Below are 15,545 nucleotides of genomic sequence, written 5' to 3'. Positions count from 1 at the left end.
TCCCCTCGAAGTATCCAAAGCTGCGTCTCTCAGTCTCCAGGTCCCCCCTTAGTGACAATTTGTCCACATCAGAGAGCCGTCATCCCTAACGAGATGTGACTCGTGACACACAGATGGGGAGGGGCCTGGCAGTGGGTGCCTGCCTGCCCCCGGGCTACAGAAAAACGCCGTGCTCAGGCTCCCGTGTGAGAGAACACAACTGCTTCCTGCTAAGCTTTGCTTTACCACCATAAGCTCCACCAGCCCTCAGCCCTCATCACCAGACCATAACAAGGGAATGAGGGGCAATCGGGGCAGTAAAAGAATATGGTATTAAATATATTTCTACACACACAAGTAAAAAGGCTTAACAGTGAAGGAATTCCAACGCTGAGGGATTTTCTCAAATCTGATACAGCTTGCAAAAAAGGGGTTAAAACCCATAAAATAAAATACAAAAACTTCTTTATCTTCTTAGTGACCATCTGTTGGTACTGATCTTACCGAGTTCTATAAAATAATAATAAACTGTGGACCAAAAGGATTATGTTTTGCCACTTCATTAAACCACTCCCAGCACTTTCGTAGACACAATAAGTGTGTGACCAAACAGCAAATCATGTGAAATAAGCTCTGCGTTGGGACACAAAGAGCAGACCCTTTCAGCCCCTCTCCCATTCAGCTGTAAAATCCACAAACTCTTAGGAGCCGTCCGGAAACTTCTGTCAGTCGCTTGGTCATCTTCAAGTTTCCCAAGAATATCCTCAAGAGCTGCCATGCGGCTTAACGACTTCTACAATCAACCTTTATGATAATGTGTTTATATTGTTGACATATGTCGGCCTAGTGTCAGGTGATATAACACACACACACTGCACACCCTCTAACTACCCGGCCCCCCCCCAACACGGGTTGACCCCGCATCCTAAAAATCACAGCCTTTCTGTTCCGGTCAAGTGCATCAGGCAGGCAAATGTATGCAATTAGGTCACGCCGGCCAGTGGGACCCACACAGGGGACAACAGTCAGTATGTTAATAAAAGTGAAATCCCATCAGGTCACAGGCGGGGGAGGGGGGGGGGTCTGAGGGAATCACCTTAATGAATAAGACAAAGGATAAAGGAAGCAGGAGTACACTAGGCATTATAAGAATGAAAATACTGTCCAGTATGCAGGGCTGGTCATGTTTTAAATGGGTAATAACCTGGAGGCCCTCTTTGAATACAGGCCCAACAACAACAACACATTGTTTTCAGTTTATTTTCTTATCACAGGAATTGAATCAGACTCAAAAATGTCTCCAGATTGCGAGGAAACCTGAAAAATCAACATATCTTTACTCCTTTGTTTCCTATATCTGCTCTTGTTCCATGCCTCCTCTCTCCTCAGACCTGCTGCCTCCTCTCTCCTCAGACCTGCTGCCTGCTCTCACCTTCCTCTCCTGGCCCTCTGGCCCTCATCCTTGGCTCCGGCTCCTGACAACCTCACCCACTGAGCTACAGATTGGCCAGCACACAATGCCCCAGATCCTCATTCACCAACACAATGCGCTCACCAGCCGCACACCTTCCCTTCTCTTCCCCTCCACATCCCCTTCTGTCCATTCCCTCATTTTTCTTCACCTCTCATTCATTCTCTATGTTCATGTAATTTCCTAAATCTCTCTCCAAGTCCATCTCTCGCTTCTCTGACTATCTGGCGACTTGGTGGTGACTGGTGGGCCGACAACAGAAACCATCTCCCGCCTTACTCCGGCGCTGGGCGGCCATGAGCGGGACGAGCCAGAGCTCACAAAGCCACCGGCGAGCGAAACAAAGGTTGTGTGCTCCATCATTCAAACCGGGGCCACTCCGACAGCTGCCTCCGCCACGCTCACACTGACAAACGGCCAGAAAAACAGATGGTTTGTGCATTCATGACCAGTTTAGTGGAAGCCCAGGAGTCACCCCCATTCAAGGGGAGGTTTTTTTTGTCAGCTATTCCATAATAAAGCTTTTCAGTCTGGTAGAAAATTAGAAATGCATTTTAAAATTGTCACTTAATTATTGAGGTCATCCCAGCCCCATGGAGGAGAGAGGAGAGCGCCGGGGCTCTGGCTTTGTGACACATGACTGATCTGAGAAGATGGGCTGCCTCATTTCACTTTTTAACTCCTGCCAACACATTAACATACATTTGTCAGTTGCTTTCTGAAAAGCAGATGCATTGAATATTGAACGCCAACTATCCTCCAAGGAGGGAAAGTTCATCATCTCAACATCTGATCAATATTGGCATTCAACTGTATACCTCACTGGAAACAAGTCCAAATATTTGACTACTTATAACTTCATTATGAGATGTATTACATGCAACTGGAATGCATTTGTTCATGCGGTTGCACGTGCTAAACCGCGCTGTTTCGTTGTTGGGACTCTCACACGATGTCAATCAAAAGCGCCACACACATACAGGCACATCTGCACCATCATCGATAGCAGATGAGTGTGTCCAAGCCTCTGAATCTTTTATCACCTCTGCTCTCTCAGACCCATATGGTGCACCGTGTCCCAGAGAAAGAACGCACTTTGCTCTTCTGTCGCTCGCACGTATAGCTCTCAGTCCTTACGTTTAGAGTTACACAATATAGGGTCTGGAAACTGCTGTTGATATGCATTTCAGGAGGAGGTTCAAGAGAAATGTTCATATTTGATAATGTATAAATAAGAAAGTATGAAACGAGACGTATACAGGTATATGAGACTAAGTCAAGCATAGTAATGATGTCTGTCATATCATTAAGGAGCTTAGCGGTTGCTTTGAAGCAGTGAGGCGTGAACCATACTGGGCTTCAGAGCATCATCATCAAGCTCTTGGCAACACACCCCAATAAAGTCATTTCCAATTGTGAGGGAAAGCATTCACCATGTTGCACTGTATCATACACAATACTGCTCGCACACATTAGCTGGAGTGCCAGGCAAAGTGACGCTGACTAAACTTTGTTTGTTCCCCCATATTAAATGAGTTGCACATCTCCCAGCGCTCACAGACAGGCCCTAACAACGCAGCGAGAGCGTCTGAGCAGATATGAATTAAAGATAACGCCAAGCCATGGCACGTCTGTCTCTGCTTGGAAACCATCTGGACGTTCAATATTACATCCTTGTCTACACTTTTCACACTGATCAGGATCAAAGTTTTCTGACAGGTCTTCATGATGCATCACACCCAGATGTGGTTAGTGGCTGAACACATTTGTTGAGGTCTCACTCTGGATCCGAGCAGTCATGCAACGGCCTTAGAAGTCGTCTCTGAGAGAAGTCACAGCTGGAGGAGAGATGAAAGCCTCTTAAGTCTTACTTTAAAATGTGACAGCATGTAAATATGTCATTTCAGAATCAGAACTCGTTTATTCGTTCCACGGCGGGGATATTTCAAATGTTATAGCAAAGCGACAGAGCAGATCAAAGGTTAAGATAGAGTTCAAATAAAGTAGAAATCAATGGAAATAAATAAGTAGCACCTTTATGAAAGTGAACATCTAAAAGTAATCATTAAATCAGAGGTAAAGTTTGCTTAAACCTCTTAAAAATATCTTAACCAAGATGTTTAAGTTTGCAACATTTGAAGGCAATTTTGAATACATTTGGGAATGTTACATCGTCATATTGAAATACTAAAATACATTATGAAATGAGTATTCCTGATTTGGGCTTTTTATCTGTCACAGTAGTTCATATAAAGACTGCAAGCATATCTTAACCATCATGTGATCTAACATGTTGTGATCCTATTAATAATCATGTAGGCTCAGCATCATTGCGCCGGACTGGTAAAGACAAATTAACATAATCACTGTCACCATTAGCATAATTTCTGTGCTAGTTTGTCCGTGTTACTTACTGTAATGTATAGTACAATAGAGACACCCAACAGCATGTTACACAGTGGCTAATAGCAGACCACACATCCTTATTGACCTGTGAGGGACACACACGACTCACAGAATGTAAACAAGGACACACACTGCACCTTTGCATACACACACACACACACATGTAGTATGAAGCAGATATTACCCTGACAGCTTGTGCTCTGTTTCCACATAAGCACTGCCCTCCTCTGACTGTCCAGGGAAGTGCAGACAACCTACTCCTCAAAGTTGTTATATTCTTAAAACAAAAATGTCTCAAAGATTGGTTTATGACAGTGGATGAGAGACCCCTCCCCATCCCGCTCCAGCCCCCTATTCAGTGCCATTTGTAGTTGGACTGCACCCCTTTGGCAGCAGATAGGAATCACTTCCTCAGAACACGATGTGGGAGGTGTTCAAAGATAGACACCGACAGAAATCTGCCACCGTTGCCAAAAGCGCTGGCATTTCTACGACACGAGCAGTGACTCTGAGACGGATCTGATTCCATCAAATAAATGTGAAAAAAGTGTGAATTTGGGGGGAATAAAAAATAGCAATCGGATTGAATAAATACAAGCAAGAGGTGGGTATAAACAACTTGGTAAATAAGTCACAGTATGTTATCTTTGAACGGCAAAAATATGTTCTTGTTGCCAGAAAAGTCTTTTGGTTCGGTGGCTTTTAAAATTGTAAGCACAACTAGATGAGACACAAAGTGGTTTCCATCCAAATAAATGATTTTCCATCTTTTGAAAGACTACAAACCTCTCCTGTGGGATTCAAACCACAAATAGCAACAGCATCTAAGCAGAAAGTAATTAAACCCCCAGCAGACTCTAATCAGCATTCATGAATGGCTTCAGCTGCGAGTATGATATACAGTACAGGTCCTGTCAAGGTGATTTCTCACCACACACACACACACACACACACACACACACACACACACACACACACACACACACACACACACACACACACACACACACACACACACACACACACACACACACACACACCCCAAATTAATACCCATGAGTGAAACCGTGACCTGCAGAAGGCAGCCCCGACCTGCCGTCCCAAGCTTCTCAGTGGATCCACCCCCCAGCGCGTGGCTCCTCCTCCTCTCCCCCACCCCCCAACACTGAGCAAGGACAAGCGCTAGGATGCGATGAATACGATAATCACTGCCACAATATGTACAAAATATGTTCAAGTGCGAGTGTGAAAACATCAGCATTTTGTTTGCTTTAACAGATAGATATTATGACATGACGGTAAATTAATCACCAGCTGTGATATGGATTGAATTACAAGTCACTGTTGACAAAGCAACACCTTTAAAATCATGTATCTTACATTGTGTCTGGTTAAATACAGCTTGTTTTCCAGTGGACACACACGCGCGCGGTGCTGTGCCGCACAGAGGAAGCAGGAAGTGAAGAGACTGGAGGCCAGAGGGACAATAATGGACCTTGTCAGTACAGTCACCAAATGGCTACTGCTTGGTTAGCTGTAAGCTCCATTTTGGGACCTTTGGTTCCCATATTTAATTAAAAATCCATTATCACCTCTCAGCATAGTGAGCAGCACTTTAGCCTTTTCTACCCAGACCTGCACTCTTAATTGGTGTTAATTGGCTACATTTCTTCTCATGCAATTAGTTCCACATCTAAAATAAGAAGTTAAAAAAGAACTGCAAGTATTTTTAGAGTCTGGTAAAATGTGACCTCCAGCTTCACACGCAAAGTACACTAAATGATAACTAGTGTTACAACAAATCATTAAACATTAGAGTAGCAAGCAGACACAGACCTTATGGCAGACCTTGCAGGGAAACTGTTGTTTGGGCGGTGCATTAATATTCAAAAGGTGATGCTGCCAGAGCACCTTGAGCAGATGCACACTGGCACACACTGATGGCCTGAGTGGAGAGCCGCAGAGGAAACAGTACAAGAGAAGAGAGGCTTTTACACGCAAAGGAAATTCAAGGAGAAGATGAATTACATTAAAATGAAGTAAGAAGGAAGAATGAGAGCTACAGGTAAAGAAAAGACAGAATGAATAGAAATGAAAGAAGGAGATGAGCTCTCCTTCACATCGCAGGGCCGCTCTCCTTCATTGTTACCTCGTCGAGTGCGGCCAGGCCCCAGCTCCCCTGGCAGAAACTAAGTGGCTTGCTGGCATATGGTGTAACCTCCATTTGAGTGCTAAAAGCTGGATATTGTTTTTGTGGAGCAGATGTTGGCGGGCATGGCGAAAGGCACAGCTGACTGGGCTGCACAGCTGGGAACGGTGTGTGTGACCCACATACAGGGGGAGCAGTATTCAACCGAGAGCCACAGCCTTAATGGAGAAAGAGAGACACAATACCAAGTTTGCCCCTCGATTGTTTTACACGCATCAAGTTGAGAATTAAGTCTGTTTAATATCTCTTTTACTTACTGCACATTTCACTGAAAGCAGGATTTTAAAAAATAAAATCAAGTTTTATTTATATAGCACATTTTTAAAACGATTTTTGGTCGAGCCAAAGTGCTGTACATACAGTAAAAATACTTTACAATAAGAAGCTCGTTGACTCTTATTACATTAATCTAGTGACAAGGGAATCTGATTCTATTCTAATTCAATTCAAGATTCAAAGGTGTTATTGTAATATGCACAAAGCGACAGTGTAGAAGTGGCAATGAAATTCCTCTGACCTGAGCTCCTCCCACAATGCAACATAAAATACAAAATGAAAAGTAGTGCAAAAAGTCTATACATGTCGATAGAATGCCTTTTTCTTGGTTTTATATTAGATGCCTAAAATGTATCAGAGACAATCAACCTCGATATATTAAGCACAATAAAAACGGTTGTTTCTAAAATCGTTTTAATTTAGGGTGTTTTATTTGCTCCAACCCTCCTCTGCCCTCGGTGTGCGTCTGAAAATCAAAGAACGATCACGTTTGAAATTGAAACCAAAATGAGCTTTCATGCCTAGATTTGAGCTAATGAAAACGAAACGAGGACACTTAAAGTCCTGACCGATTTTCCCAAACGCAGAAGTGTCCCGGTGCCAAAAGTGGACAAATGAAGATTATGCTGAGATTATAACAAGGATGCCAAAGCCATTATCCAGTCTACTTTGACAAATGTTGTGCCTTTCTGTGAGCAGATGGGACAGAGGGTCTGGGTGGGGAAACAGGCAGAGTATCCCTCACTCAGTTGGCTAGAAAAGACCAGGATAAACAGCAAGCAGGGACGCTGTCAACTCTCCCAAATACTGCATGTAATTATTGTTTGAGTGTTTATCTCCGTCAAATACATGAATTCTGCTGTCCTACGACCTCATAGCACACCAAATATTACTTTACTCAGAGCTGTCTCTGCTTAATTCTTCTTAGTTTGAGGTCTGTGCACAGCTGTTGTTGAAATGTTTTTGTGTAAAAAGACGGTTAATAATCTTAGCATGATCTTCACTATCCCTCTGCTCATCTGTCAATCAGGGCCAGCCTTTCGCCTCAGATTGGGCACAACTCTTTGGCTCCAGCTACTTAATTATGAGAGTGTTAAATGCCGTATGTTGCCGGCTGGGGTAAAAACAAACTGACCAGAGGCTGCTATGAAGGCTGCTTCCCCTGGTGAAAAAGGATTAGAATAGCCCGTCACTCACTGGGGTCATGCGGAGCAGAGGCACTACTTAAAAAGTCATTTAGAGAATTAAGATGGCCCCAGTTGGGTAAAAAAACAACGTGCTAGATAAAACAACAAATAAATACTCAGTACATCCTTGAGGCGATCACTGTTGATCGTTTTGAGGGAATCTGCAAGGCTTTAACGTGTTTAATGCTGATCTCTCATGGACGTCTCATTAATTACCGGGTGGTTTTCCTGACTGCACACTGATTAAATCCGTCCCTCACAGGGAAAAGGTAATATGTGGGCAGCACCTTCACGTGCATTTCACCATGTGGGAAGAAAGCATCCTGTCGTAAGGTGGAAATGCTCCACGCTGCTGACCTTAGAAAAGCACACTAATATCTCAACAAAACACATTTCTATTTACAATGCAACATAGTGGATCTGAAATGAAATGACAGAGATTAAAACAAGCTTCCCACAAAGGGATCCGGGGACTCTGCTGCAATTACAACACAATAACCTTTGATTAACTCTATTTAGTGGCTACTGCATATATCATAGCAAGGGGCTGTTAAGACAAAACGCTTCGAAAAAGGTCCTTGAGTACCAGTAAATAACATTAAATGTCTTCTGTTATTGATTACAAAGGTCACATTTCTTTGAATATTGGCAAAGCACACATTGGATTCCTCTTCCAATATTACATTACAAGCTCTACCTTCCCTCAGAGGGAACCAATCCATCATTTTATAAATTGAATGAATCAGATGAGGGGGTCTGTGTTTAGGTGACTCAGGACCTCAGAGGTTGCCTGACAGCGCTTCTAGCAGTGAGACTCTAATGGTATATTTCTGTGTCCCAAAGCTGCATAATCTGAGCGAGTCATAGAGATTACATTCATGTTACGGAGCGCTGCTGCTGCTCAGAGGGGCTGGGAGGACAGAGGGAATGCTTTGACAGACGTTATGAATACAGATCGGACCTGATAACTGACAGGCCGTACTGATGGGAGCCCGGGGCCTCTGGGACTGAGCCCATGATTTGACAGATACAGATACCTGCTACTGCAGAAAAGGTAGACAGGTGAGCACCAGCTGGCGTGTGTGTGTGTGTGTGTGTGTGTGTGTGTGTGTGTGTGTGTGTGTGTGTGTGTGTGTGTGTGTGTGTGGTCTTGTATAATTGTTGTCATCTCAAAAACTTAAGTAACAGGTTAAATTCACAAAATCTAACTTATAGTCTGGTCGACCCATAACATAGAACGTTTCTTCTTTGTATCAAAATCTAACCTTGTCACCAAAAAAAAATGAATAATGTTATTGTAATCAAATGTAACTTTTCAACAAGACATGATTTCCCTTCAAATATTCTCTGTGATACGTACAGTAAAGCATATTCAAGGCTGTATGTCTGTTTTAGTAAACGGACAGTCATATCACATCACACGATATAATATTTAGTTTATGTCATTTTTTACTATTTTGAATAATTGTTCTGCCTTATGTCTAACAACACCATCATTTTTGTTATGATAAAATCGAAATTAGAGACAACAAAAAACCTGTCCTTTACTCTTATATGTGTCCTGCCTGCACTTCCTATAGTTGCATATTGTCTTTGAATGTGCTCCAGAAGTTTCTCCACAGCCTCGGTGATGATGCACAGTGTGCCGTGCTGAGTGTGACATGCTGATTCCTGAGCTTCTGCATGAGTCAGTCCCAGCCTTCAATCTCCCAGCAGGCCTCAGCCCTCACGCCTCCCATCAGCCTGACTTTGATGGACACATGCTGTCTCTGTGCTTGGCAGGACGGTCTTTTGAGGAAACTCAACAAAAAATGGCAACAGCGACAAACTCAGAAGCCCCCGGACCCCAACTCCCAAAGATCTGATGGCATTTATACGGTCAAACACACAATTCTTTAGGATGTTTACACAATGCACTATGAAGACATCATCCTCTTGTAATGTGCGACAAAGCTGGGTCCTTAGTGGACATGTTCTGACAAATTATAATAATATGAGTTAGTAAGACTTTGTGTGTTTAATACAATTAAAAATAGCAGCAAATGTCCAACTTAACTTTGTGGAATGATCACTTAACCAGACGTATAACCGCATATCAACAACAGTTATCATTATGCTATCATAGACGTGACTTCTTTTAAATCAATGGAACTTATTCTATAAGTAGGAGTTATTCAGTAGATGTTACTATAAAGTGATCGGCACACTCTAAACACTTTAGACTAAACTCAGATCAATGCTTTCCTCAGGATATCAATGCCAGCACCCACAGTGCTAAAACTCTTTACTTGTTATGTAGCATTGCGCCACATTTAAATTAAACGAGGTCTACTCGTTTGCCCGCAGACAAAGGGAGTCCTGCACTACGTCTGTCTCAGTCTGCTCATCCCATTATATCCACTCTGCTGCTCCCAGTCATCAGAGATGACGAGCCTTCACCTGAGTTGACAGGTGAGTGTCCTGAGGCAGCGCAGCACCCAACAGGGGAGCCTTAACCTGCCAACTATCTGTCAGTACCCCAAAACCAGCTCTGTCATGTCATCTCCTCCACGCCAATCACAGTGACACATCAACTTTGTGTCAGGAAACAGCGTTGGAGATTACAATCTAATACAACATGGCCCTGAGCCAATGGGATGAACCAGGCAATTATTAGAAACACAGATGATCATGTAAATGGTGGCAGGCCACAAGCAAATAATTACAGAATACAGTTTTTGTCACAAAGCTTTTACTTGTGGTATAATTGCTTGTGCCATAAGAAGGATGGGTTAGGACTCAAGAGGGCAGATTACTGAGAAGATGACAGACTGGGGAACAAAATCAAAAGATGAGTTCATTAAGTATCATGTAAGGTTGTGCTTTATCCCCTAGTGAGAAAAGGAACAACGTGATGGTTGTCTGTTTAATTCTAGGTTAAGAAAAGTAACACTATAAACCCCACTGTACACTACCTGCTCCTCACCAAAGGGAAACCAAACAAAGTTAGCGACTACCTTATGAACACAGAGGAGCATTTAGCAGCTGAAGATTCAAATCATGTTTTGGTTGTTTCTCTGTATCTACTTAATGTTTGAATAGGCATAGCTAAACCTTTGCATATCTAATTCAAAGACGCATGCAATGGTTAGAGATTGTTGAGAAGTTTGAACGTGCTTAGAAATGGAAATATAGAAATCTTTAACTCTTTAGATTTCATTGAATATAATAAAACATCCCAATTCTGTCCTCTTCCTCTTAACACTCATTACAACACTGGAATACACGTTATTTTCTTTGTCGTCCTTCCCTTCGGATAACACTGAGATTCATGTGTGCGATGGGAAAGGTTGCGCTGACCTAGCCCTGTAATCGCACATTTTTTTTGAATGTTAGGAGGGGGGAAGCAGCTTGTGCCATATGGCTAACGATCACAATAATAAATCAATTTCAGGCACCCAGTCATAATTTATCTGGGAAATTATGATTTTATTTCTATTCAGTTGTTTCCAGTTAGTTGTCGAGACATTCCAGGACCTCATTTGGAAAGTGGCACCGAGGCAAGCAGGCACAGTTTTAACCAACTGCTGGGATTTTACATGGGACTAATCATGAAGCGCTGATTGATTGAAGCTCTGTTATCAGTGGACGCTGCCCCCCCCCCCCCCCCATATGTAAATGAGTAACCTTTAGGAGGGCTCCGAGTGGCAGCAGTGGCAGATGGGCAGTAACTGTAATGGGTTGGAGGTTGGCTGGAATAAATATCCCATGGTCTGGAGCTTACCTCTCTACAGCGAGGCCACCACGAAACAAAGAGTCCAAAGTCATGGAGAGTAAAGAATGACATCAGCATTATCATCAGTAACTCGTTTAGTCAAGTGTCTGTTCATTAATCTGAAACAATTAAGCATATTGAATCCAGCCCTTAAGTGTGACTAATGTTTGTTATTTCTGTTACAGTTAAGTATGTGAACTTGTGCGAGGCATTATTAACTTTGTATCTGATATTTTATGGACACAATGACTAAACATTATCCCTAAAGGAGACATTCTAGTGCTCAGCGCCGTACCGAACTTGTATATAAAATGTACTGTAGTTTAATGGAAAAAAACAACCTTCTATACTGTGACATGTCTCCATGCTTTAATGTTCAAAAAGCTTTTTATTTGCCTCATACTGCCTGTGCCTCTTTTCACCCTCTGTCTGAAACCAGAGCCCAGTCTGCTCTGATTGGTTAGCTGGCCAGCTCTGTTGTGATTGGTCAACCGCTTAGAGATGTCCCGCCCCTTAGCCTATCACGTACAATGTGTTGGAGCGCTAGCCAATAGAAGCACGATTGTTACGTAGTGATGGGAATATGTTCCGCCTTTGCAGTCCATTTACTTGCAAAAAAAAACAATAGAACAGATTACGAGGGGGAGGGGGAGGGTAAAACCACAAAAAGAGTAATAGGGCCTCTTTAAAACATAACCACATTTAAAATGACAACTTTAAGCTTTGCCTGAAAGCAAACGGTGATAATTTTAGCATATTTCCTGTTGTTTTATGTGTGGAAATGGTCTGTTTTAGCATGCGCTGTACACTTTATATATTTAATTGAAACCATAAACAATGCATTTTGGAAGTCTCTGTGGATTTAAGCGTCCCATTCACTTCTAATGCAGATACTTAACAGTGAAAGGCTGCAGCAGTGGGGTCTTTAAGTCTATCCAGTGAGGGAATACAGACACAAAGGCATCAGCGGAGTCTAATTGAAATCCTTCAGAGAGAGTGAAGAAGAGCGATTGAATGGGAAAGGAAAATGAACAGAGGTGGGAAAGCAAATGAAAACAAAGCAGCGAGGACTCGGGCCCCACTGTGAGGCAGAGGTGGATACGTCCATTTTCCCCCACAGCCTTAGATTAACATGACAGCCAGTAGCTCCTTACTACCGCAAAAGTGAGTGATTAGTATTATCGTTTAAATTGTAATTTGGCAGTTAATTAAAGTGACCTTGGTTTCTATTGCTGCATCTGTAAACGGGCAACCAGAGTGCCGTTCTGTCTCTGAACCGTCTGTGAGGCCGCCGTCACCGGGGCCCGTTACAGGATTAAGTCACCCCGGTGACAAAACCAAATTAAGCAGCTGTCACCGCCTACCTGCAGCTCGGAGTTTAAGATGATCAATTTATGACCGGTCGGGGAGCAAAGCCTTTTCTCCCTTTTCCTCCTCCCATTATCATTTTGTAATTTACGATTAGTTTTTTTTTTCTTCCAGAGCGTCATTAAAAGCGAGATGTTAAGAGCGAACTGCATGAAATCATCGGTAGGCCTACCACGCGTTAATGTTTGATGAAAAGTCTGTGACAACATCTTTAAAGCCCAGTGGAGGGTGTTTAACAATCGCTTGCGTAGTTTCTGATTGTGGAAAATTGGTCTCTGCATTCTAACAATAAAGCGTGCAAAATGAATAATTTAACAGAAATGCTAATGTTTGAGATTCCCGGTGAATAACATTCTCTACACATTTTGATCCCGCGGGAGAAATCAGATGTGACGGAGGTAAACTGAAGGAGCATCCATAAGCAGCAGAAGGGGACTCTGCTCTGTCAACACTGGGATGTTACGATAAATATTCCATACTGGGATCCGGCACATACACAAAAAACATACATACACTGGATATGAATTATACACACATGCCCATCATCCTCGAGGAAACATGAATGCAATAATCCTGCATTTTAAATTATGTTACAATGCTAAGGTTATAATTAAGGCAGTGTATTGGTTTGTAAGAGGTTATTATATGCAGTCAAACATTTAAGGACAACTTTATTAGTCATTTTGAAGATAGCAATCTGTATGGAGGTCAAATAGTTGATTCTCCTTAATTTGACGGTGTTTAACGCTGACACTTGACAAGGCAACATATCCGTCTGCAATGTTAGGACATATTCACTACAGGTGTTTTGGAGGCAGTTTGCTCGTCTGCAACGGAACATACGACTCTGATAATCCATATTTTTAAGATTCACTTCTCCCCTGCTAATAATCCTGCAGTAAAAGTGTGTGGGGCATTAAAAAAAGAAAATCTCAAATCCACATAATAACCACGACATTTACAAAGACAAATCAGATCCGCTTTCCTCGGAGTATGACACTGCTGACAAGTCTGTCTATAGCATGACAACTCACTAAACTAATTAAGCTACTACTAACTATAGACTCACCCTAAGCACAAACTCATTCCACTATTGAACAACCGGCTGAGGCTGAAACAGGTGGCAGCAGGTGTGAAGGGAAGGGACAACAGCGAGCACTCAGGATAAGACAGGCCCATTCAGACTGACAGCAGGTAAATTATATGTCAGCAAGGTCTGCATTTCAATCCTTGCATATTTTCAAAAGGCACCATTTGAAAGGCCTCCCTGCATCTCTGCCTGCAAACAGACTGATTCGGCGCTAACTGTTTTTGATTAAAACGTCAGTAAAGCTGTGGGCTCCTCTCATCTTTTGGGCCCCAAGCTGTCTGTCTCCTTGTCTGCACCTACTCCCCCCCCGTGAGTGGGGTCCGGCTTGTGACATGGAGGACCATTTATCTACTCTGAGGATCTTGTCATGTAATAAGCCCCCTCTCCAGAGAGCATTTAGCCTGATAGGAAAAGCTGATTGGGACAAAAGGCTACTGAATCTCATTCTAGCTCCCGCAGTGGCAGGTGACTGCCGAGGTAAACACATTTCTCCGGGGAGGAAGAGGGAGGCGCGAGTAGAGAGTGAAAGACAGAGCACGTGTGTTTCATCACCGGCGTAACAGCCTCTGCTAAAGTTGTGCTCCACTATAGGATAAATAACGGCCCAGGAGAGCCATTTGTTAGCAAGAGGATCCACTGGTGGTAACTTCAATCTGCCTCACTATGTTCCTGCGTAGTTCTGCTGTTGATTGTTTCCCTCGTAAAAAGGATAGACTTGCCACATCAATAGAGGTGGATGTATGTGGCTTAACTGATGTCACAAACAACTGAAAGATTGCTGACGTCCTCGTGGGTTCATCTTCTTATTATAGACACAAGCATTTCCAAACATTTGGTCTACCTACAGTATGTTGCAAATGTATTATCTCTTCGATTTACACACGGCATCTATTGCACGTCTGTCCGTCCTGGGAGAGGGATCCCTCCTCTGTTGCTCTCCCTGAGGTTTCTCCCATGTTCCCCTTTAAGCTGTGGGTTTTCTCTGGAAGTGTTTCCTGGTACGATGTGAGGGTCTAAGGACAGAGGGTCTAAGGACAGAGGTTCTGAGGACAGAGGGTCTGAGGACAGAGGGTCTAAGGACAGAGGATGTCGTATTGTCATACTGATATTCTGTACAAACTGTGAAGTCCACTGAGACAAATGTAACATTTGTGATATTGGGCTATATAAATAAACATTGATTGATTGATTGATTGATTGATTGATTGATTGAGTAAAAGCTAACCCAAAACAGGCTGCCGTCTTGTTGGGTTTGGCTAGTTTGAGAAAAGAGAGCGGAGCAGGCGGGATGCTCAGAGCGAGCGGCAGCTGTATTCACAGATGCTCATGTAAAAACATCCTTATTCACATGTTCCCCTCCACTTGTTTGTGTCCTGGTAATTCAGCCCTTCAGCACAAGAAAAAAATGCTTCTTTGTTTTCATACTAACAAGGCAATTAGCAATCATTACACATGTCTACTCTTTGGCTGCCTACAGGTGGATATTGGTAATGATTTAACCAACTGACGGCTAATTTATAATGAGTGTTTGTCTGTGTGCGTGCTTGCATCTGTGTTTGTTTCAAAGAAAGGACCACTTGCATTTCACTTTGAACTACTGTATCTCCCAATATATGTGCCCGTCCTGAGTAGGGACTATCGTGGAGGTTACCGTAGTGAGGAGGAAATTGGAGCAGACAGGAGGCACTGACACCAAAAGAGTTGTAAACGCTGCTCCTGGCTCCCCAAGGACGGTCTGTCACGCTGTGATCACCAGTAATACCACCGGGGGAGCGAGACTGGAGGAGGGGGGGGGGTAGGGAGGG

Source organism: Notothenia coriiceps, unplaced genomic scaffold (assembly GCF_000735185.1).
Source record: "Notothenia coriiceps isolate Sejong01 unplaced genomic scaffold, NC01 NC01_scaffold00036305, whole genome shotgun sequence".
NCBI classification, from domain to species: Eukaryota; Metazoa; Chordata; class Actinopteri; order Perciformes; family Nototheniidae; genus Notothenia; species Notothenia coriiceps.
Note: the sequence above shows the minus strand (reverse complement) of the source record.